This window comes from Cygnus olor, chromosome 20 (assembly GCF_009769625.2).
Source record: "Cygnus olor isolate bCygOlo1 chromosome 20, bCygOlo1.pri.v2, whole genome shotgun sequence".
In the NCBI taxonomy this organism is placed as follows: domain Eukaryota; kingdom Metazoa; phylum Chordata; class Aves; order Anseriformes; family Anatidae; genus Cygnus; species Cygnus olor.
This window is the reverse complement of record NC_049188.1, coordinates 7,136,743-7,158,219: the sequence shown is the minus strand read 5'-3', so window position 1 is coordinate 7,158,219 and position 21,477 is coordinate 7,136,743. Positions and strand designations below refer to the sequence as shown.

Genomic DNA, 21,477 nt, shown 5'->3' with positions numbered 1-21,477 from the left:
CGAGCCGCGGCCAGGCCTCACGGCGTGTGGGAGGGCGGGCGGGCGGCTCCGGCCGTGCCTGCCCGCCCGCGGCGGAGCGGGGTTCCCTCGGCCGGGCCGGGCCGCGATGGCCGCCCGCCCCGCCTGCCGCCTCCCCTCAGCGCCGCCCGGGCTCCGGCTGCTCCTTCGCCGCCGCTGCTGCTCCGCGCTGCCCGCAGCCAGCGGCCCCCGCCCGCCCCTCTCGCGAGACTTCGCCGCCCTCCTCCTCCTCCTCCTTCGTCCCCCCCTTCTGTGGGAGGGAGGGAGGGAAGGAAGGGGGCGAGGAGGGAGGCGAGGCGGGGCCGGGGGCAGTTGTGACGGGGTGAGGGGGGCGGTTTGTGACGGGGGGAGATGGGGCCCGGGGGGGGCGGGTGTGTGAGGAGAGGCCGCGAGGGGCGCTGGTGGTGAGGGGGTGGCTGAGGAAGAGGAGGGAGGTGAGGGGTGGGAGGGTGGGCGAAGGGGTCTGGGGGGGGCTTGAGGGGTGGGAGGGAAATGGGGGGGGGGGGGTTGAGGGGAGGATGAGAGGGTTCTGCTTTAGGTTAGGGGAGCTGAGGGTGTAACAGCATTGTGGGGCTGCAGGAGTGAAGGGGAAACTGGAAGGGTTTGAGGAAGCACCCATGGGGGCCCTGGGGAGGTGTGGAGAAAATGAGGGCTTGGGGATGGGGAAGGTGGGGACTAAGAGCAGGTGAGGGGATGAAGAAGTGCGAGACCCAACAGGGCTGCCCTGGAGCGGTTCAGCCACGAGCAGTAACCCTGAGGGTCTGCTGGTACAGGGGTCTGCAGTGCCCCTGGCCTGACCACACTGGCGTGTTTCAGGCCGCCTGCCCCAACTGTCTCTGGCTTAGGGCCAGAAGAGGGGAAAAAAGTATCTCACAGAACGAGCACATGGCCTCCTGAGCGGTAGTCTTGGCTCTCAGCGGTGGGTTTTGAACTTGGTAGGTTCTTGAACCTCTGTGTGCTGTGGTATCTCCGTCTACGAGCTAGAGATAACAGTTGGCTTCGTGCAGGGATTAATTATCGTGTCTTGTAGTCACATATTTGTTTATTTGTTTTTACCATAGATTACAGCTGGAGGAATTCTAAACAATTCAAGTCTCCTTGTCATGGTGTTTAAGTGCATTGTGCTCCTGTCTGAACAGAGGAAATCACTGAGGTCAGTCGCCCTTGTGTTTATAGTTGCTTTCCCTTTCGGAAGTATGGGGGCAAGGAATCATCAAAATAACAATTTATACTGATGTCCTGATAATAAATTGATAATTACATAAGGGACAAAGCTTGGAAGAGGTGTTCTTGCAGGTGTTGCTTTCACCCTTAAATTCAGGATTATATATGAAGTAAATGTTCTCAGGTTATAAGGTGCCCTGCAAACACTAGGAGTTCTGAGGTGTCCCCAGTATAAAATAATACAATTCTGTAAGCCCCTATGTTACTGATACCACTAAAATCAAGCAAAGTTCGTTCCTGTTTTCCTATAAATAAAGAGATATTTTGTACCGTAAGAAGGCTTTGTATCCAGCAGATGTTGAAGATGGTACTGGAGACTATTTATCTAAACTTCACATTTACTTCTAAACAAGGAGACAGAACTACTGGGGATTATTTAACCGGGGGTAGAGGAAACCTAAGGAATGTTGAGAACAGAGGTTGACTGTAATAGTTGTGGACCTCATCTAGTGTTTTGCAAATGTGTCACATAGTGGTCTGATACTTTGCCTTTTCAAATCCCAGTAGGAAAAGTAAGACAAATGTGGATCACTTCAAACATATGTTGTTGTAAGTATTGGGAAAGGCAAACTAAAGGTTTATCTGATTATCTCAACCTTGAAGTTGGCAGCTATGACAGGAAACTTGGTTTCATTCATCTGCCAAAGATATTTGTAGCGTATCGTTTGACAAGTTAAAAGGCATTTTCGTAATGGCACAAAAATAAAACCATCCACTTTCTGAAACTACAGTTTCTGTCTTTTAAAAATAATATGGTTTTGGATGCATGCTTCTGGGGAAATTAAGGGCCTACGAGGAAAGGTAAATATTTGTATTTGCAAATGTTGGAACAATAGTATTTAACACAAATGTGTTCAGCATGGCCTATAAATATATTTTTTCTTGGACTTGATTTGTCACATTAGTGGGTATCGCTTACTTTTTGCAGATGGGAGAAGTAAATGGAGTAGTAAGAGGGAGCGATCTGCCTGCCCCTGGGGTCATAAGGTGGAATTAAGGATCAGGTTCTTCCAGATCTTGGTCTTGTACTTCTTCCTGCAGACAAGTTGCCCTTAAAGCTTATGAATTATGTGAGAATAAAAGCTTCAGTTAGTGAGGTACGTAGAGCTAACCCAGCAAAACACCAGCAGAGAGTCTAGGCCTCAGTTCTTTGTATTACACACATAAAAAGATAATATCTCTAGGTAAAAAGCTGTAGAGTCTAATGGTGGCTGCTGAAAAACATGAGTAATGCTTCACTATTAATTGTCAAGTAGTTTATTTAAAATGCTAGATATACATTTGATAAGTCTTCGGTGACTGCTTCAAAAGTAAACAGTATCAGCTGTGGACCACCCATTTAGAAAAAGTCGACTGAAATTGTTAAGGAACAGGCACCATAAAAATTACAATGTTTATTGTTGCTAGCTCAACTAGACATATTTAACATGGTTTTCTAGGCCTGTTGTATTAGGTATGATTTTGTTGCCATTCCTGCTGACCATAGTAGGCTTCTAGAAAGCTTAAATTGCTTTAGCTTAGCTTGCTAGCGTATTAATGCAAATCTAGCTCATTTAAAGAAAAACTAAACAATTTCATATATGTCTGCATCTGGGATTTGCACCAGTTCATCTATCAGATGGCAATACACAAAGTTAATTCCATCTGAAGGAGATGCCAGAATATCAATAAATAAAAATTACAAATTGCCTAACGGTTCAGCTGACAGGCAGAACTGGTTTCAGTGTGGTGTTCCCAATGTTCTGCTGCAGAGCTGGGCTGGGGGTAGACCCTTACGACGTTCCCCTGTAGACAGGACCTTTAAGAGCATGCATCAGCACTACATAATACCGTAGGAGAGGAAGTAGAGAACAATGCTATGTCCAACGGAAGCTGTGGCAAGAATTTATTCAAGGCACATTGTAATTATTCAAGCTGGGAATTTGGCCAGGACATTGGGGTTAACACCCCTACTTCTTCAGAAGTGTCATAGTTTATTTTTTTAATGACTTTAAGTGATGAGAAGCTTGGCTTTCTGTCTCAGCACAATGACAACACCTCTAGCAGTATAAACTTCTTACAACACGAAGGTGCTGGTGCAGAAGTAACTCAGTGGAGTGATGGGGCCTACTTCAGTAATCATTGCTATATAAATACTATCAGTAGATAAGGAACGATAAGAGTGTGATTAGGGCAGTTTCAGCCGCTGTAATCACAGGCATACCTTCCTTAGTCTTCAGTCCACACACTGCTTTAGTCTGACCTTTTTTTAAGCAAACAAATATAATTTTCAGAATAAATCATGGAACCTGAATTAATTCAATTTAGTTATTATAATTGTGGTTATGAACTGCATTTGTCACTGCTTCTGTTCTAGGAAACTTGTCAAATAAGTGAATGTAATTGAGCCAATTTTTTTTTAGATTCTTTCATAAAGCTATTACAAATCTATTATACACTGATTTAGAAACCAACTTTCACCTTGTTCTCTGCTTGTAAAGATAAGCGGTTGTGTGTTTTAGTGTGTTACTCGTTATGAAATGCACAAGTGAGGAATTGTTTTGCTTTTACTAGCTCATGAAACATGACATCATTCCTATAGTGTAGTTTAGGCCATTATTATGGGTTACGAGGTTATACAGGAAAAACATGTTCTGGAGTAAGGTTGGTCAAAATAAACGAGGTAGTCTTGAGATTGTTACGATCCGGTTTTGTATCACCAGGTTAAATAGCCCAGTACATTCACCGGGATGAAGATACCGTGCCAAGCAGTATCCTTCTGACAGTTTGTTATGCCATAATGACAAAAATGAAGCAATGCTGACACTATTACATAACCACGTTTGTATTACATGAAAACAATACTACTTCACTCTTCTCCTGCTTTCTGTTAGACGAACAGAAGTGTTCTTTGCTGTGCACTTATCCCTGTCCCATGGGTCGAGGGAGTTGAGGTGTCCATTAAGAAGTGGGGAAACAGAGGCACAAGTACTTACTACTGTCACATGGGAAATCGATGTCAGAGGCATAAACAGAATCTCAGCCTTCTGACTGTCCCACTCTGCCCTCTGGGCAACCAGGCAAAAGTGGAAAAGTGGCTTGCAGTGTGACTCAGCAGCTCTTCCTTCCTCAGCAATTGGCAAGCCGGGCAACTACAAATAATTGCCAGTATGTCATTTGTACCTGTGTCAGGTTACCAAGAAACTCTAGGTAGGCATGTCTTCTGTTGGAGAAGGGTTCTTGATGGATCTTTGCAATGGTTTAGTTTCAGGACTTGAAAAAATGTGATCAGGACTCGTTCTCTGGGCTAAAACTGGGAGACAGCTTTTCTGGAAGTTGATTGAGTAGCAAGAGGATTTGATTTGCCCAAATAACATCAAGTTTGGTCATTTCAGCCTGTTCCACACAGTGCCCCCACAGTAAGAAGTGAGAATTGTCCCGATTTAAAGGCACACATTCATTTTCTGTAGCCAGCTGATGTTCCAGCATTGTTGGTTGTGTCCGCATCTTTTTAGCAGGTACAGGGTGAGGCCTTGCAGCTTCATCTGAGAAGCACTGATATGCTTGTGCTTCTCTGTATCATGCACCTGTGTGCTGTGTTGGTAGGCATCTATAATTGCCCTGTTTTGAAACACTCACGCTAGGAGGTACTTTCAGAATACCAGTACAGCTTTACTGTGATTGACAGAGCCCACGAGATGTGTTGCACTTGGATAAATCTGATCAGATGCTTAAAGATAAGTAGGGTTTTGGGGTATGTCTTAAACACAGTTGAAGGTAATAATATTCCTGTCTCACTTTTTGGACCAAAACATTTTGATTTTGCTTTTAAGACTTTTTTTATGGTCTTAGAAAAAAAAAAAAAGGCATACGAAGAGTCTGTTCAGGTCCTTTTCCCAACAGTAAGGCTGGAGGGGGTGTTACTCTGGAGTTATTTCAAGATGGCTGGGATGGGCCATGAGCCTCACTGCTATGGAGGCCTTGACCTTGAAGAGTGATTGAAAGCAGCAGCACAGGAAGAGATTCTGTCCTGTTTCTGGTTTGGATGGATATGAAGAGGCCTTTGGCAGAGAAGGGTGAAAGGTGACTAATAATGTGAAACTAGGAAGAAACTCATTATAGTTACGCAATCTACAAGTGGTTGTCTTTCCCTGTAAGAAGACGTCTTGTGTTAGTTGTCCCACTGGCAGCTGCTGCTCACACTGTCCTCTGAAGAGAAGTGTTTAACAACTATTTCCTTTAGGAGGGAAATTTTAAGTTAGCATCATAGCAATGAGACCATAGCACCACATTCTTTCTTTCTCCCTCTCTACGTCTTCTAGATTTACTTTGCCCTTTATGTTAGGGCAAATCCTATCCAAATCCTACGCTGGGCTTTGTGCTGGAGTGGCTGGCGTACAGGCATGCCGTTACACCTGCTGACCCTGGTACAGGGCAGTATCCTCCAGAAGAGCAGCTTGCTGGAGGTGATGATTTAAACTGCTGGAGCAAGTGTGTGTGGAGCTTTCCCAGGAGAACCCTTACATTCCTAATTAGCATGCCTGTTTTTCCAGTGAACTGCAATGAATGGCTCCCCCATTGACCCGATCTGGACCTTGATCTTCTATTTTACAAGTAAAACAACACATTAGGTGTTGCTGTAAAGGTACTCCTAGGAACTGATTCTCCTCTCCTCATCATCTGTAAAACAGTTGCAAAAATATGGCCCTGTACCTCAACAATTCTGCATTCACTCATCTCTGAGATACCGTGTTTCACTCTTGAATAAGATTCTAGACCAGAAAAAGGGTTAGACTGCATACAGATTAACAAATCTGTTGCTAGTATCTCTGGCTACTGCAGCATGACTCACCCATCAGTGCTTGTCAGTGTCTGGTGTGACCTCATTGAAAGCTTCAACATCTTATATGTGAAGGTAGGTTGTAATCCAGTGTGGGAATCCTAAATAGGTGGAGAGACTGTGGCAATGCATACATCATGAACATTCTCCTTAGAAATCAGATGTGCCCTCACCAGAAATTGCCATTAAAAACCTTGCATATTCGTGAGGATCTTTAAATGCAAAGGCTGCCTTTCCTTTGCCTCTATTAAAAAGCACCTGTAACTATTCAAGGCAGCAGTAGAAACTAGCCCTGATGGGGAAATGTAGGGGTAGATGGGACAGGGAGGAGATGCTCCTTTATTTGCAAGGGCGAGCTGATGGTTCCTTTTTATTTGCTGTGGCTTCTTCTGACTCCTTATTTTTTTTCTGTGTCAGTACACAGGGTTTCCAGCAGGCTGGTTGAGGAGACAGGTGAAAAAATAGCAAGAGGGCTATTAGGAGGAGAGGGCTAAAGGGAGAATGTGAGTGAATTAGCTTATGGCACCCTATGCTTGTAGCTTAGATAGGTAGTGCAGCGGTGAGACAAAAAGCGGGAGGCAGCAGAAGTTTAGAAATCAGATGGTTCTCTTCAGCTGGTGCTTGCTGAGTAAACACGGAGCTTGTGCTCAGTGCCTCTGCCTCCTTCCCAGGGGCTGTTACACACTAGCAGATACTAGCAATGCTCCTCAGTCTACATGGAGCCAGCTGCTGGCATTTGGATTGCAGAACCCACATCTAGTAACAGACACAGCAGAAGCTACCATCCTCTCGCCTGCTGCAAAGGGGACTTTCGGTCTCTAAAAGCACAAGGCTGACATTGTCCCACAGCTCTGCTGCCACCTGAGCATCTGGCTGAAAGTGAAGTCCCTGGTCCAGTTGTTGTCCTTCGTGCGTGTGAGTTCCTGTTTTGCTGTGGATGGTTTCTGTTTGTGGCAAAGTTCTCCGTGCTAGCTGGGTTCTTTATCCATATGTGGCAAGAGTTGTTGCCTCTTGGCCTCCCAATCCCACTGTCCTCAATGCTGCTGCTCCCCACAGGATCCGACAAGGAACCCAGAGCCTGGCACCCTGTGAGAGAGCAAGAATCTTGCAGAAAGACCTGTGTTTCAGTGGGTCACCGTGTAACCCCCTAATTATTGTGATGGCAGTGCTTCTTATGTAGCATTTACTTAGGAAAGTAAAGTACTGTCTGTGGTATGGCAGGTCAGAAAGATGCTCTGCTTCTAAAGCTGTGCTGTCCTGGCAACACTAAGGGATCTTCCACTTCAGAAGTGCCATGGAGCTGCTTTGTCACAAACTGGTGAATAACGTCAGAAAACACCGTGTCGTTTGCTGTGCTGTGGGATAGACGCTGGCACTTGTCTGAATGTAGTTCCACAGATCTTTCCATCCAGATTTTTACCAGTACGTTTGTTCTCTTACCCTTTGCGTCAGGTGGGTGGTAGTATTATTTCTGCATTCCTTAAATTTCTTTCTTGACACTGGGAACATGGATTCTCTTGGCAAAGATTGTGTCCTGAGAGGATGGTTCATGTTCTGGTACTTCTTTAAGGAAGGCATAGAAGAACTTAAGACTTGATGCATGCATGGAATTTATAGGGGAGAAATAGGCAACCTTATGCCTTTGGACCCGTGATTCCTTACCACCAGGATCAGCCAGGTACTACAGCTGCCTGCCCAGCTGCTTTGTGGTTCTAGAGTGAAATAACTTGATGTCTCTGTCCGCTTTCTAGTACCAAGATGTGCGTGCACTACAAAACACAGCTAGCTCTAGAAATGAATCTATTTGCTGTTCTTTGCACAGAGGTCAAGGACTGAATGATGTTTTGAGGCTGAGTATTCCTTCCGTGGATGATCTGATGGATATGCCCATGATTTACTTGTGGGCAGGAGATGGAGAGCCCATAGCAATGTTGTCCATGCTGCATTCACCCATGGGCATGTTGGTTTAACTGATTGGTTCAGTATTTGAAGTTCTATTGCTTGATTCAGTTATTGATTACTTTTTTTGTTTTCTTGGGAGACATTTCTTTCACGTATTAAAGCATACACAGGGTTCCAGGAGCCTCCTGTTCTTCCCTCAAGCTCAAACCTCGTTGCTGCTCCCCGTGTGCAGTTGGAAATGGGCAGGCACCATTTGTGACTGCCTGAATGTCCTGAGTCACAGATTACCAGCTGGCATCTGTGCTGCAGTTTCATTTCTTCCTTTACGACTGCACTCCCTAGAGGAGACTTGGAACAATTGCAGTTGTCAGCTAAAGCGAATTGGGTGCTCTTGCCTGAGTCGCACAATTGGTGGACAACCTCTGACTACGTCTATGGGGTGAGCCGCCTGTGATTTGTTACTGTACGTCTGGTGTTTCCATGCCAGAAAATGGAACAGGTGTAGCAATATTTTAAATGTGTTTTCATTATATTTACCAGCCAAATATCTGCGTTGTGAAGATGGCAATATGATGTCCTCATTAAATAACTGTTGGAGACAGGTGATGATTCTAGTAATGCTCTAAAAGTAAGATTAAATTGCGTGCAAATGGATGAAGTATTAAGGACACAGACAGGTGATGAAAGGCAAACTGGTAACTCCCTACCCTGGCACAGCTCTGCTAGCAGCAATGTGGGCACACCGTGCAGGTTATTGGTTCTGTGTCATGCTACGTTTGTTATCCTGCTTGTGTAGCGTCCCAAAGCAAGGCTGCTGAAGCTCAGCAGGGAAAGAATGCAACGTGTAACTGTGTTATTCCATCTCACACAAGTGTTTTCACTATGTAATGCTTACTGCTGGTCTTGTGCATAGCTCTGGGGGAAGCTGAAACAGGGAACACTTCACTGAGCCCTCTGATCCAACAGGCCTTGACATATTGTTGCTGGACACATCTGTGTCTGAACTGAGCTGCAGCTCAGTTGTGTACTGAAAAAAACCACAATATATTAAACTTTATTATTCTGTCTGCACCTTTTCCACGTATTGACCAAAAAGTCAATTCCTTGCTGAACTAGTTTTAATTTACATGCGGTAAAATTTTATTAGTTAATGGTCAGCTGATTTCACTGGCCTGAAGGCTGTAGCATACATAACAGCTTAATGCTTCCCTGGGAACGGGTGAGTTAAAGGAGCTCCTCCTCCAGCAAGCCAAAACGGCCAGTGAAATAAATCAGGTCTTTGTTTGCAACACTCTGCCTGGGACGGCCCGCCATGTTAGCGGGGGTGATCCTGCAGCGGAGGAGAGATGTGGGCTGTGCTGACTCGTGAAAGCAGGTGCTCCTTGCCTCGGTTAGGGTGAGGAGTGGCTCGCCTTAGGAGCAGGCTGTGGGTTTTAGTGAGAGAACAGAACTCTTGAGGAGAATCTAGAAGACAGGGAGAGGGGAATGCAAGGTGGACTTTGAAGTCTGAGTTGAGGGCATTCTGGTTCCTCTTTACTACGTGGCGGGCTCGTGCCAAACGGGACAGTGGTATTAACAGTCGTGCATCTATCTGGAGTGTCTTGGGAAGACACGCACCATAGCTGAAGACAGCCGCAGTCCTAAGAGGGGTTTTCTAGGGAGGGACAGCTGACAGCCATTTAATAATTTGTATATACGTTTACTCACTTGCTCCTCCTTTACACATCTGACTCACCCATCCCTGTCTGAACACACCAGTTCAGTATTCTCTTTTATCTCCCTTCGTTTACCTCACATTTCCCATCCTTCAAGCTTCCTTTTGTATCTAGGGATTTAATTCTGTTAAATCCAGTTGCTTTGGCCTGTGTTCTTGCCTGTGCTTTGCACCTGCCACAGCCCCAGCAAACTTGGCAAGCAAGCCTTAGGCACTGTAGAGAAAACAACTGTCTAGACCAGGCACCTCCTGCCTGGTGTCCTGGATGTACCCCGAGCTCGCCGGCACTATTTGCAGTCAGAACAGTGTGTTGCTGCGTGGTGAGTGGTTCCTCTCTGGTCTCCCTTCTGCCCCCACAGAATTACGTGCACCCAACTTCTCAGCAGATACCAGCCTAATGTTTATTGATCTCTTGCAGAGGTCTGATGCAAAAGATGGATAAAATCTCGTCGGGTGCCTTTGCGGGCTCCTAATTGCACCTTTCGCCTCCTGGTGAGTAAAGCAAATGGGAGCGAGGGAGCCCGCAGAATGAAGAGCACCTTCTGCAGACCTACAGGCAGCGCAGGCTGGAGGACACCACCACGAAGGCCCCGCAGAGCCTCTGCTATCCCCGCAGCATTCAGGAAGATGTGTTGCTCGTTCCTTAAAATGATTAGAAATAAAACCTTGGTGTAGAGAGTCTTACAGCACGGGAAGGGCAGGGAGGCCGTAGTGTGGAGTCACGCGCCGTTCTTGTTCACAGTCAGAGCCCCGTTGCCCTAGGCAGGCACAGAGCCTGTCAGCGTCCTGCAGCTTACGGCACGGGGATGTGACCAAAATAGCTCCACAACCTTACAATGCCACTAAAAATAGCTTGCGGGTCAGCTCCTTTCTTAAAGGTAGTGATGACATAGGAGTAGCTCTCGCTGCCGTTCCGTGCAGGTAGAGCTGGGTAAACCAAGGGGAAGAGCAGCAGTTAATTAGCTAAGCAGCCTTGAGGAAAGAGAGGTGCTGAGCAGTGGGAGAGGGCCCAGGAGTGCAGCAAGAGAAGGACAAGAGGATCAAAGGCTTGGGCACACCCTGTGGCACTGGCCAAGATAGCGTGCTAATGCACCAACTTCTCCCTTGGGTTTTATTTCCTTGATGTTTAAGAGGCAGCAGGCTGCCCGTTTCTGTCTCAGTGCCCGTGTCAGGATGTGTCACTGGACTGGCAAGCTGGCCAACAGCAGCGTGTTCCTTGCCTCATTTTCAGACTGCGAACACATCAGCCCATGGCATCACCCCTGGCCAGCGGCAGATCAGAGCCCATGGCCACGGCAGCATCAAGCATGCTTTGCTGTAGCTGTTCAGTCAGAGTTGCTGTCTCTCGCAGTGCAATTTGTGTGTGGGGAAAGCTGGATGGCCCTTAGCTCTAGAGGGACTTCAGTATTTGTTCTGGGGCCAAAAAAGGCTGTTTTGTGGGGCTGAGCTACTTGCTTTTGTAAAGCACTCCATTTTACTGAAGGAGCAGAGCTGCTCGCCGTTTTCTCAGAGGTTTGATCTCTGCTGTGTGTGCTAAGTCTGGCCGCGGAGAGAAGTCTCAGGTTTTGGAAGTTAGGTGCCTGATCTGACCTGTTACAGGAACCTAATGTAGGTTACGGGAGGCTCGCCGCGCCTGCAGTCTGCGCTGCGGAGGGAAGCGTGCTGCAGCAGGCTGGGCTAGAATTTCCTTTGTGCTGCAGGTTTCATGCCTGGTGATTTTTACAGTGCCGAAAGGGAGGAAGAAGGTGACAAAACGGTGAAAAATCAAGGCCGGGTCATTCCTGCCAGACGAGGACAGAGTCCTGTAGCCAGTCAGATGTGACGGGACGCGCCTGCTGATGCTGCTACCAGGAAGCTCGAGAGAAATGCGACTGAACGGTAGCTGTGCGCATGTGCCTCTGGAGAAAGGAGGCTATCTGTAAGCTCTTGCAATGCTTTTCTCTGCCCAGCAACATCCTTGCTGCTTTTTCTTACGTTCTGCTTAAGCAGCTGTTCTGCATTTATGATCTGATCTTGCCTTCATACAGGGCTGTCTTCACACTGAGCCGCTGTCATTGCAACAGCAGCTATGTGAGATGGAGGACAGGTCCTCGGATTTGCTTTGAGTAAGCTTTATAAACAGGGCAAAAGCATGATAGTTACTGCTCTCAGACTAGTGAGAGAGAGAAAGTAAGCTGCCAGTAAAAAAGGCAGTTCTGCATCCCAAGGTGTGTGCTTCTAGTGCATTTTGAAGCTACAGGCCATGTTGATTGCAGACTGTGCTTAGAACAGGTTACGGGTAAAATCAATTCAGTACAACTCATGACTTGTGTCTAGCCAGTTCACCTTGGCACCAGCAGTGTACAGATGCTTCCACAAATATAACTGATCCTGAATGCTAACCAGTTAATTAATGTCAAGCAGAAGGCCTGGAGAAAGAAGTCCCAACTTTTTTTTTAAGCTCATCTAACCAGTTCAAGACTGTTTCTCATTAATCTATTTGAAATTTCACATAGGCCTGTGAAATCGGAGCAAGCAATCCATATTTTATGCTAGAGGATATTTTTATGCTCTATTCTAACCATTCTTGAAAGCAGGTATTTGCTACGGAGTTGCTGGAGCCATCTGAACCATCGCAGCAGCACTGCCTGGCTGCTCTGGAGGCCCGTCCAGCCTGGAGGTGTAGTGGTTGTCTGCAGCTGCTCAGCACAGCGGCCCCAGCGGCCCGCTGGCAGCTTTTCTGAGCTCAGGGAATTAGCACCGCTCAGCTGGGAGTGTACGCCTCCCACTGGAGAGGGCTCCACTGCAGCAACAGGACAACGTCTGATAAGAGATGGATGTTGGGTAGGTTTGTTCTTGGTGTCTGAAGTGAGCCAAAGCAGCAAGAAAAAAAGCCCCTCCTGTATTTTTTTTCCACGTTTTTTGTGATTGTATTACAACAGTACTGTTTTGCCTGTACAGTGTGTTTAGTGTGGGCCTGGTGAGGGATACTTACAGAGTCCCTCTCATCTGCTGCTAGCTAGCCAGAAACAGCAGAAAAACCTGCTACAGGATTGCTGTGGCTGTAATTTGCAGTGCGCTACACGGTGCCCTGCATTCACCGCCCATCTGGGTATTAAAGAAGTCCCCATGCCTCCAGGGGTAAAATGTTTTTCACTGACACGTGAGTGCTTTGCTTGGCAGCCTGGTCTGGCACGTCACAGTTCTGATGGGCTTCTCCCAGGCTTTGCAGCACGGAGCTAATATATCGAATACAGGTACAGCATGCGCACACAAAGGTAGTGGGAGGCTGTGCTGGCTTTTTTTTTTTTTTTTTTGCAGTGGTGTTTTGGGCTGTGGCCTCAATTTATGCCCTGTGGATCTGCAGAAGTGGTGGTCTGGTTGCAGTTTTCTATAGCTGTGTTCCCACCTCTGCATCGGCTTTGAAGGTTTATAGCTTTTTAAAATGAAACAAGCTAATAAAAAGGGAGCACAAGATGGAAGCCAGAGTCCTCTAAGTGATTAATTTAAAAACAAAGACTGCTTCCTCATGATGATAAGCTACTTGATATGTGTGTGGCATGACCTAATAGTTCCATAACCTCTTAGTTCACCTGTCCTGGGGGGACCTTCTCACTCCTTCTGAAGCCTCTGTGCAGCCGTCACCTCCTAGCAGGTGCCGTTTGCAAGCCAAACAGGCTGCTCCTGATTTCAGCTGCCTTGTTTTTATGGTAGCTCTTTGCCCTCCCTACATTACAAAATACATTTGTGATAGGGAGAGAGGCACAAAAGCTGTGCTTTTGGTCACACAGTGGCCAAGTGACACAGCTGGGTCTGCTGCCTCTGCCCAGCTTGGAATCTCTCCTCTGAGTTAGGGAGGCCGGGGTAAGGCATACAGTAATGCCCAGTATGATGAACCTGTTAGGGGACACTGGTTTGGTAAGTGGTATTTTATATCAAAACCAGTTTGAATTGCAAGTTGAGGTTGTGGACGCTTGGTATAGCATGTGATGTCTTGCTTCATGCCTAACAGATACTGAAATATATCACCCTTTGTCTTGCTGCCCCAATATCTGGGCTCATCAGGACATTTCCAGCGTCACTTTCAGCACACCCAGCTCTACAGTGACTGTGCGTTGCACTCTACATTCTTCTACTCCAGCACTAGGTGTCCCCAAGGTGCAGAAAGGACTTTGGCTTTTTTAGTGTAATCTAAGGGCATGAACTCAGCCAAGGAACTTCTCGAAATCAGGTTCCAGGTGATAGAAAAGAGCTGAGGGGATATTCGGAGGCCTTCACCCTAACTCTTACTCACCCTTCTAGACAGAGCTCCTCAGGAGCTGGCATTGGGCTCCACCGTGAAGATTTATTTTCACATGCCTAGGAAGACGAGAGAGCAGTGGAGAGAGAACTTGCGTTGCCAGGTTGTTTCTGGGTCGTTGTGGGAGCTGAAGCACCTCATCTACCCGGTCATTATCCAGACCTTTAGCACAGTCATTTCCGAGCGCTCGCTGCAATACACCTCTCACCGCAGCCTGCCGCTCCTTACATTCAGCCAGAGTTGCTCCCTGGCTTGCCCTGCCCAGCTTGCAAATGTGGCTTGTCAGCCTCTGCTTCTTCGCAAATGAGTTGCGTAGGTACTGGGAGGAGGAGGCAGCTCAGCAGCCTGCCCATCCCATCCAGTCCTAAAGGCTCCTCGCTGCTTAGGTTTTCTGAAGTAGTTTGCCACGTGAACAGTGTGGGCATAAAACTTTGTTGTTTCCCTAAATGCTCAGCCTTTTGCAAACAGGAGGTCATTTCCCAGGGGGGAAGACAAGCTGTTGATGTGGTGGGCAGTCAGCTTGTCGCTTGGATCAAATCCAGAGCTGATTAGCTTGGGCACAGCGGCGTGCTAACGCAGGCAGAACGCACCCAGCCTGGCTCCCATCTAGATAGCACGGACCTCCCCACGCTGCTCTCCTCTCCGCTGTCCCCGCAGTGCAGCGTGAGCTTGGGTCCCTGTCCTCGCCTGTGCTGGCATGCCTGCAGCAAACCACAATTTGCACCCAGCGCTGCTCACCTGCGTCTCGATGTGTGGCATACCCTCCCAAAGCAAATAGTGATTTTTGCCTGCCTGCACTGACTCAGCTCTGCTGAAGGCAGGAATTGAACTAACCCCGGCCAGCGAAGACTATGGGTGAAGGGTATGTTCTGTAGTATGTAGCAGGGCATTTTCAAGAAATTTGACTACGTCCCAGGAATGCACTGAAGTGGGCAATGCTGCGTTAAGCAAGAGAGCCTACCCTGAAGCCATTAATTTCTCCTCAGATGTAAGCGCTGGGGTTTTTTTTTCTCCTGTCTGCAATTACTAGCTAGCAGCTGAGAGTCGAAAGGAATCTGGGCTATCTGTAGGAAACAAGTACCTACTCCTTGCCTCCTCTCAGAAAACAAGGTCCTTCGTTACAGCCTGTCGTGGAAAGGGGCTCGCAGATAAGGAGGGGCAGGAAACCTGCCAGGCTCCACGTTAGCAAGTCTAAATTTTTTTCCATAGTCCTAGCCCTGTGAGTCAGCATTTCTAGAGCTTGGACGTGTTTATAGCAGCAGTCGGTGGGATGGTACCAGGTATGTGAGGTGTGGAGGTACGTGTGTGTCTAAAATGAGCAACCTTTTGCCCAAATGCAATCAAGGAAGTTACCGGTTGTATTTCTGAAATGGGACTAACGGGAAGCACGTACTGGGTAGGTACCCTGAATGGTAATTGCAGAGGAGTCATCTGTACGGTAAGGAGTTTCCGAGTGAGTAAGGGAATCAGAACCTCATAAAGAAGGTTTGCTTAATATATTGTGTTGTCGCAGTTCACTTAAGAAAAAGACTGGCAGAAAAAAAAAAAAAAAGAAAAAGATTATATCCCAGTTTACTGGGATAAAAATAGCACTTTCCCCCTCAAGTGGTTATAGACTCATTTTACACTGGCTTGTCTAGTCTGGAAGGAAGGCCCCCAAAATTGTACAGGTAACAAACCAAACCCTGATGTTTCTCTTCAGGGCCCAGACCTGCCCTGGAATAAGGAATGTGAACCATGGGGGATCTTGTGTCACTGCAGGCTGATGTCTGTGCATGCGAGCTTGCCGCCCATGCCTGGCCGGTCAGCCTGGCTGAATCTCATGGTAAAGGGAGGAAATGTCAAAAACAGTATAGATTATTTTAGATCTGCAACCTCAGTTCTGCAAAGGTATTTATTTTGAAAATTCTAGTTTCCATAGCAATGTAGTGCTGTTCTCTCTCATCTCTCTTCTATTACTCCAATCTCAGCAGCCATTAGATACATTATCAGTGAAGCAAACCTTAGCATTTTTTATCTTTAGGGTGACTTTATGTATGTTGGTTCCTTAGTGAATCAGAGTCAGTTAGTCAAGGATTGACTCACATCCTTTCCTGGGGCAGACATGAGGTCTATTGCAGTCTAAAGATGATAATGAAGAATATTACTAATTGGACTTTGTGTATGAAGTCCTAGGCTACTTTCCAGTAGAGTGGGGGTCTTACATCTAGGATTCTGGTTCAACTCCAGATGTGTAAGTTCTGTTATGTCTTCAGATTTTACTTAGGGCTCACCGTAGCTTCATTAGGACATAATGATCTTTTTTCATGGATATAATAAATGAACTCTCGCAGTGTTGTTTTGTTCAGCTGCCATTTGCCACCCCAGAGGTGACTTCTGGATGCAGTTCCCCATCCCGTTGTTAACGGAGTCAGTACTCATGGCTCATTCATTCTCCTCTCTTAGTAAGTACCAAAAAGAAGCCATTTCTTAAGAAAACAATACAAGCTCTTCGCTTCCTGGTGCATCTTGTCTTCCTGGTCAAAGAACTACTAGTTTTGCAGGAATACTTACACAGGCTGGAATGTACCAGACTCAACCCTGCAGCAATGATGGCATGCAAAAAGCAAAGAAGTAGAGATGATTTATTCTGATGGTATAGTTTGCCTTTTAAGGAGATAGTTGAGGGAGTACTTTTGCCTATATGAACCACATCTCCACCTGGGGAGCTGTGCCAGAAAAACTGTTCTACAAACCCTTTGCTGTGTACAGTAGCCTTGTCCTGTAATTCAGTCCTCACAAGTAGGTAAGGAGTGAAGTAAAGGAAATTGTCTCAGAGAACAAGTGTGGCGCTGCGGACCAGATTCCAAGATAAGGAACTAGGGCAAAAGATGATGAAGTGAGAGTAGCCTTTAACTATGTCTTTGTGCAGTGTTGTCACACTAACCAAAATACCTGTCTTGTGTAAATTGGAACATAGATCCATTAAGTAGAGCATGCAAGAAAATACTTTCTCTGTGGAAAATACTAACAGGCATCTGCTGTGCAGTGACCATTGCTTGGCTTGCAAGTCATTACTCTTCTCTGCTGCCTCCTGTTTTCCTCCCTGTCTAGGTAGAGCTACCAGCTGTCTTGTTCGTGTTCAGTTCATCAGGTCTTCTGAGTAGATGGTTTTATAATGAGTAAATACTGCCCCCCGCTTCTTTTGAGCTCTCCAGGTGCTAGATACCTGGCAGAAATCTCCTCTTAAATCATAAGGGGTAGACTCTCACTTGTGCCTGAGAGAGTAATAGATAATAATCCTTCTAAAAGCTCAATTTTAGATGTTAATATTTACTTTTAGCTGAATTATGCCCATCCTTTGAGAATACTAATAATGCCTTGCTCTTCACAATGTTGCATGTCGGTGAATTCTCTCTATATTTTATGCAAGCCTTTAAAAGGTGGCTGCTTATCTTTTAATTTGCTGTTTTTTTCACCCTTCATGTTCCCGTGTTCCAATAATTTGAGATAGGGTGAACAAAAGTTCTCAAACTGCTATCTCTAGGCTACATCTTCTGTAATACCTTCACTGTGGACTTTTTGATTCACTTCCTTAGAGGTGAATGGTCCTGGTCTTTTTAATTTTCCTTCTGACAAGGACTCTTCTCAATCCCTAATCTTGTAGTCAACCATTGTTGCCCTGTATCACATGATGAAACAGCAATTGCAATAATAACTCATATAATAACCCATCCAGATTCAGTGTTCTGCCAGTGCCAGGCGTTTTTAGGTTGGAGACCTCGAGTCCAAACACAGGTCTCTGGGTGCCAGATGCTTATATACCCCATGCATATTAAAAAAAAAAAAGTCCCTGTTTCGAAATAAGTGCTTGGTATCCAAATGCAATGAGAATGAAATATGAATGACTAGTGCCCTTGTGACTGTTGTGTTGTATAACAAGATAAAAAGCGCTTGGAATTTGTGGATTGAGCTTTTTCCATTTGTCTTCCAGAGTTCAAAGTCTACCGCAAGCAGTGACTGACACAATCAATCCCCAGCCGAAGTCAGGTAGGGCTGCCTGTGCGCTCAGGTCCTAGAAGAGCAACCTGCTGACAGCAGGGCAGTTTTTGCAGGAGCACCTTGGAAAGCTTGTGCTGATTTCTGTGGTCCCTGCGATGATCCTAGGGAGTAGGAGGAGATCCAGAACTGTCTGAAACCCCAGAACCAGGATTCTTTGAAATCCAGGACAAGTAATGATGCGAGGCTTGGCTGAGGCCGACTTGCTAGCCTGCCTCTTGTGCTCCTTTTATACGTGTCCAGGAAGCAGCCTCCAGTTTATACGATTGCACTCTAGTAAACAATTTTTCATGCAGATATGGGCAGCAGATGTTACTCATGCCTGTGTGAACGCTTCAATGTGTTTACAACAGGGGACATTCCTCAGATCCAGTCCTATTAAACAATGGATGTAGCCACCAGAATGAAGTCCCACTGGTTAAAGTCCTTCTGTTACAGCTTGCTCCAAACACTTTGAAGGGTGGTCACACCATCCCTCTTCGGGCGCTCGAGGCGATTGACTCACAAATATGAGCAAAATAAAATTAGCTGGCTGAAGTGGCTGCAACCCCAGCTGTGTCCCCACTGCCCAATTCCCAGAAGGGGTCATCCCTGCTGCAGGGCTGGCTGTGCAAGGCAACTCCTAAGTTGCTGGAACTGCAGCCCGCTCTTAAGGGCATTAATGTTTGTCTGGCTCCTCAGTGAAACAGGCCAGGAAGTTTAACCAGAAGAAAAATGTACGCTTTTTCATCTAAGGAATTCGGTTTGTTTAATTTGTCAGATGGCCTCACCCAGGATCAGAGAAGCTCCAGTGCTGCTGTGAGGGCAGGGCAGAGGCAGGCAGGCAGAGAGAGGGATGGCCTTCCCTTCTGGGAGCAGCTAGCCATTACGTCAGGTTTGCTGTCTCACAAAACTATGCTCTATGGATATTTTGGGTGCTGGGCTGCCTTAATTTTCTTGAGAGCGAAAGATTAACAGTGCGTGCTTATGGTGTTTAAGTTGTTTTTTTTGTTGTTGTTATTTTAAATCTACTTCAGCATGTGTTATGTAGAAATGTGTATATTATTAGGGATAGGAAAGATAAATGTCCACAGTGTCCATTCTTACAATTCTGCTAAGGGCTAAATGCTTTTTTTTTGGTTGCCTTTTAAGACCTCAAAGCCAAAGCCTACTGTCAAACTGTCTCTAGAGGGTGAAGTCTTTAAAGAGACCTTCTTTGTATATAAATAATGTACACAGCAAAGTACAAAAATGGAGTCAAGGAAAGGCCCCCCCTACCTGGATGCAATTGTCAATGACAGTGTTCTGAGCTCGGTGAGGACAGCTGTACCGCTGGCCAAGCAGAAGCTGCAAGGAGCACTTACCCCCACGATCCATCCTAAATAACCTCTATTTCTAGGTCTGAGTCTTCCTTCAGCATTTAATTATCAACTGGTGATTTGTGACCACACTGTACTGATTTGAATGGTATCATTATAAACATACCTGGAATGAAGCATCTGCTCCTTTGCTTTACTAGGTGGGGTGTACTAGAATACAGGACTCTTGGCAAGTTTGGATCCTTGCTAGAAATGAAAACATTATGGCAAAAAAAAAAGCTGAACATGCTTTGTATAAGAGCCCTCCCCAGTATCTATACATGCAGTAATTTTGATGTTTCCCAGTTTTGAGTTTTAAACAGGAGACAGACTGATTACAGCTGTTACAACGCCAGCGTTTTCTTTTTCGTGGATGAATTTTATAGTTTCAAGGTTTCAACTTACCCTAAACATTTAATGGAAATTAAATGTAGGCTCTTAAAGAGGGTTGCCTCTGAGAGGAAATCATTTATTCTTAGGAAATCATTGGAGTAGCTTTTAAGCTTAACTGCGTCTTCCTATGAATTCAAAAATCACCTCAGGTCTCTCCAGGAAAACTTTCTCATGAGCTCTGTAGCAGTTGATTCATTCCTTGCTGCCTTCATTTTGCAGCTTTAAATGGCAGGCTCTCTGAAAAGCCATACACTTCAAAGCTTTATAAAATAGTCTTCTGAGTTAGAGCTAGAAATTATGCTGGCTCTGCCCAGCGTTGTGCCTGGATGTGGGAATGCTTGGCAATGGGTGTGGAATTCCAAGGAAAATTACCTCTTTCCTTTGCAAGAGACCCTGCTGACTTGCCAAACTCAGTGAGAGGCAAGGAGGAAAACCGCTGCAGATGAGGAAGCGTGGAAGTCTCCTCTTTTCCACAGCTCCAGAGAATGCATCCCACCCAACTGCTGAATGTCAGCATGCGTTATATAGCTGGTGCAACACTGCGCTAGCAAGGGTGCTTGGTGTCACTCAGAACAAAGTCGGCTTGAAAAGAGAGCATGAAATAGCCCAACAATGAGAAATTTGTGTCTGCCCTTAATAGAAAGCACAGTGTCTAAGGACTACGTGTCCCAGCAGGGCACGCAGACGTCAGGGCACGGAGCAGCGCTGCATGCTGGAACTTGTAGTGTATGGAAAGGCATCTCAGCACTAAGCAGGGTGTGCGGGGTGCCTGTGCTTCCTTTGCCAGGTGTGTTCCGGGGTTTGGTGGGCCCCAGGCTACATTATCTTGTGGTTTTTTATTTATTTTTTTTTTCCAGCTTTAGATGGTTAATGTAAAACTGACAACGTGACGCTTCTAAGAAACAGAAGAGTTGCTTCATCTTTCATGTACGTACAACCCGCTGCCCTTTGTATTTAGATTTCTGGTGTCTGTGTGTGTGGAGCTGATTTGCCCGTAATTGTTTGCTTTCTTCGGAGTCTTTTGAAGCTTGTCTTCAAGCCAGTTCCTTATATTAAAAATAAATTCTTCCAAGCCACCAATAAAATGTCAACTGTGATTAAAGCCTGACTCCTCGGTTCGAGAGTTGTCTCCTAAGCGCCGTGAGGTCGCTCTGAGTCAGCGGCTGCCAGGACCGTTACTCCTGGGAGCACGGGCAGAGCCTCCAGTTCACAGTCATTGTTTAAATGCTTTCACTGCATCTTAAGCGTCTTAAATTACTTTGCAGTGTGCTGGAAGAAATGCAAACTGTAGGGCCGGTTGGGCACAAAACTCCTATTTCAGGCACCTCAGACCTTGAAAAAGAACCCTTGGTGTTAATGTACAAGTTGGATTTGTGCTAGGAACAGTTTTACTTTGTACATATTAAAGAATGGGGAGGGGGAAGCTGTGCTGGAGGCATAAACTTTCAACGGTATTCTGCTGAAATAAAACTGTAAAGGTAAAAGCTCTGTAAAGCTCTGTTTTGTGTGATGCCCTGCAGAACAGAGATAAAGCCTGATAGGGCTTTCTGGACACGGAAGCTTTATTAATTTTTTTTTAATTTATTAAAATAATACATAGGTATTAAGGCTACAAGTACAAGCCCTGAGAAGCTACGCAATCCTATTTTAAGGATAGGATATGCAGCCTGTTTATTCATTTTGTGGCTATTTTGAGTCTTTAACTGTACGATTGTTTTTTGTCACTCTCCCCCCGCTTGCTGTAGGGCACACC

General features: G+C 46.0%; 1 long non-coding RNA gene across 7 annotated transcripts; it reads left to right on the top strand.

Annotated features, from left to right (window-relative positions):
* Positions 1–378: 378 nt before the first annotated feature.
* LOC121058000 lies at positions 379–20,847 on the top strand. Of its 7 annotated transcripts, XR_005814054.1 has the most exons (6): positions 382–452; positions 1,080–1,171; positions 2,171–2,339; positions 11,378–16,400; positions 18,755–18,868; positions 20,582–20,847. It is a non-coding gene; the product is annotated as an uncharacterized LOC121058000 (long non-coding RNA). The 7 variants fall into 7 exon arrangements; XR_005814053.1 differs by lacking the exon at positions 11,378–16,400 and having other exon boundaries at positions 20,582–20,802; XR_005814055.1 differs by lacking the exons at positions 11,378–16,400; positions 18,755–18,868; positions 20,582–20,847 and adding an exon at positions 10,096–11,367 and having other exon boundaries at positions 379–422.
* Positions 20,848–21,477: the final 630 nt, after the last annotated feature.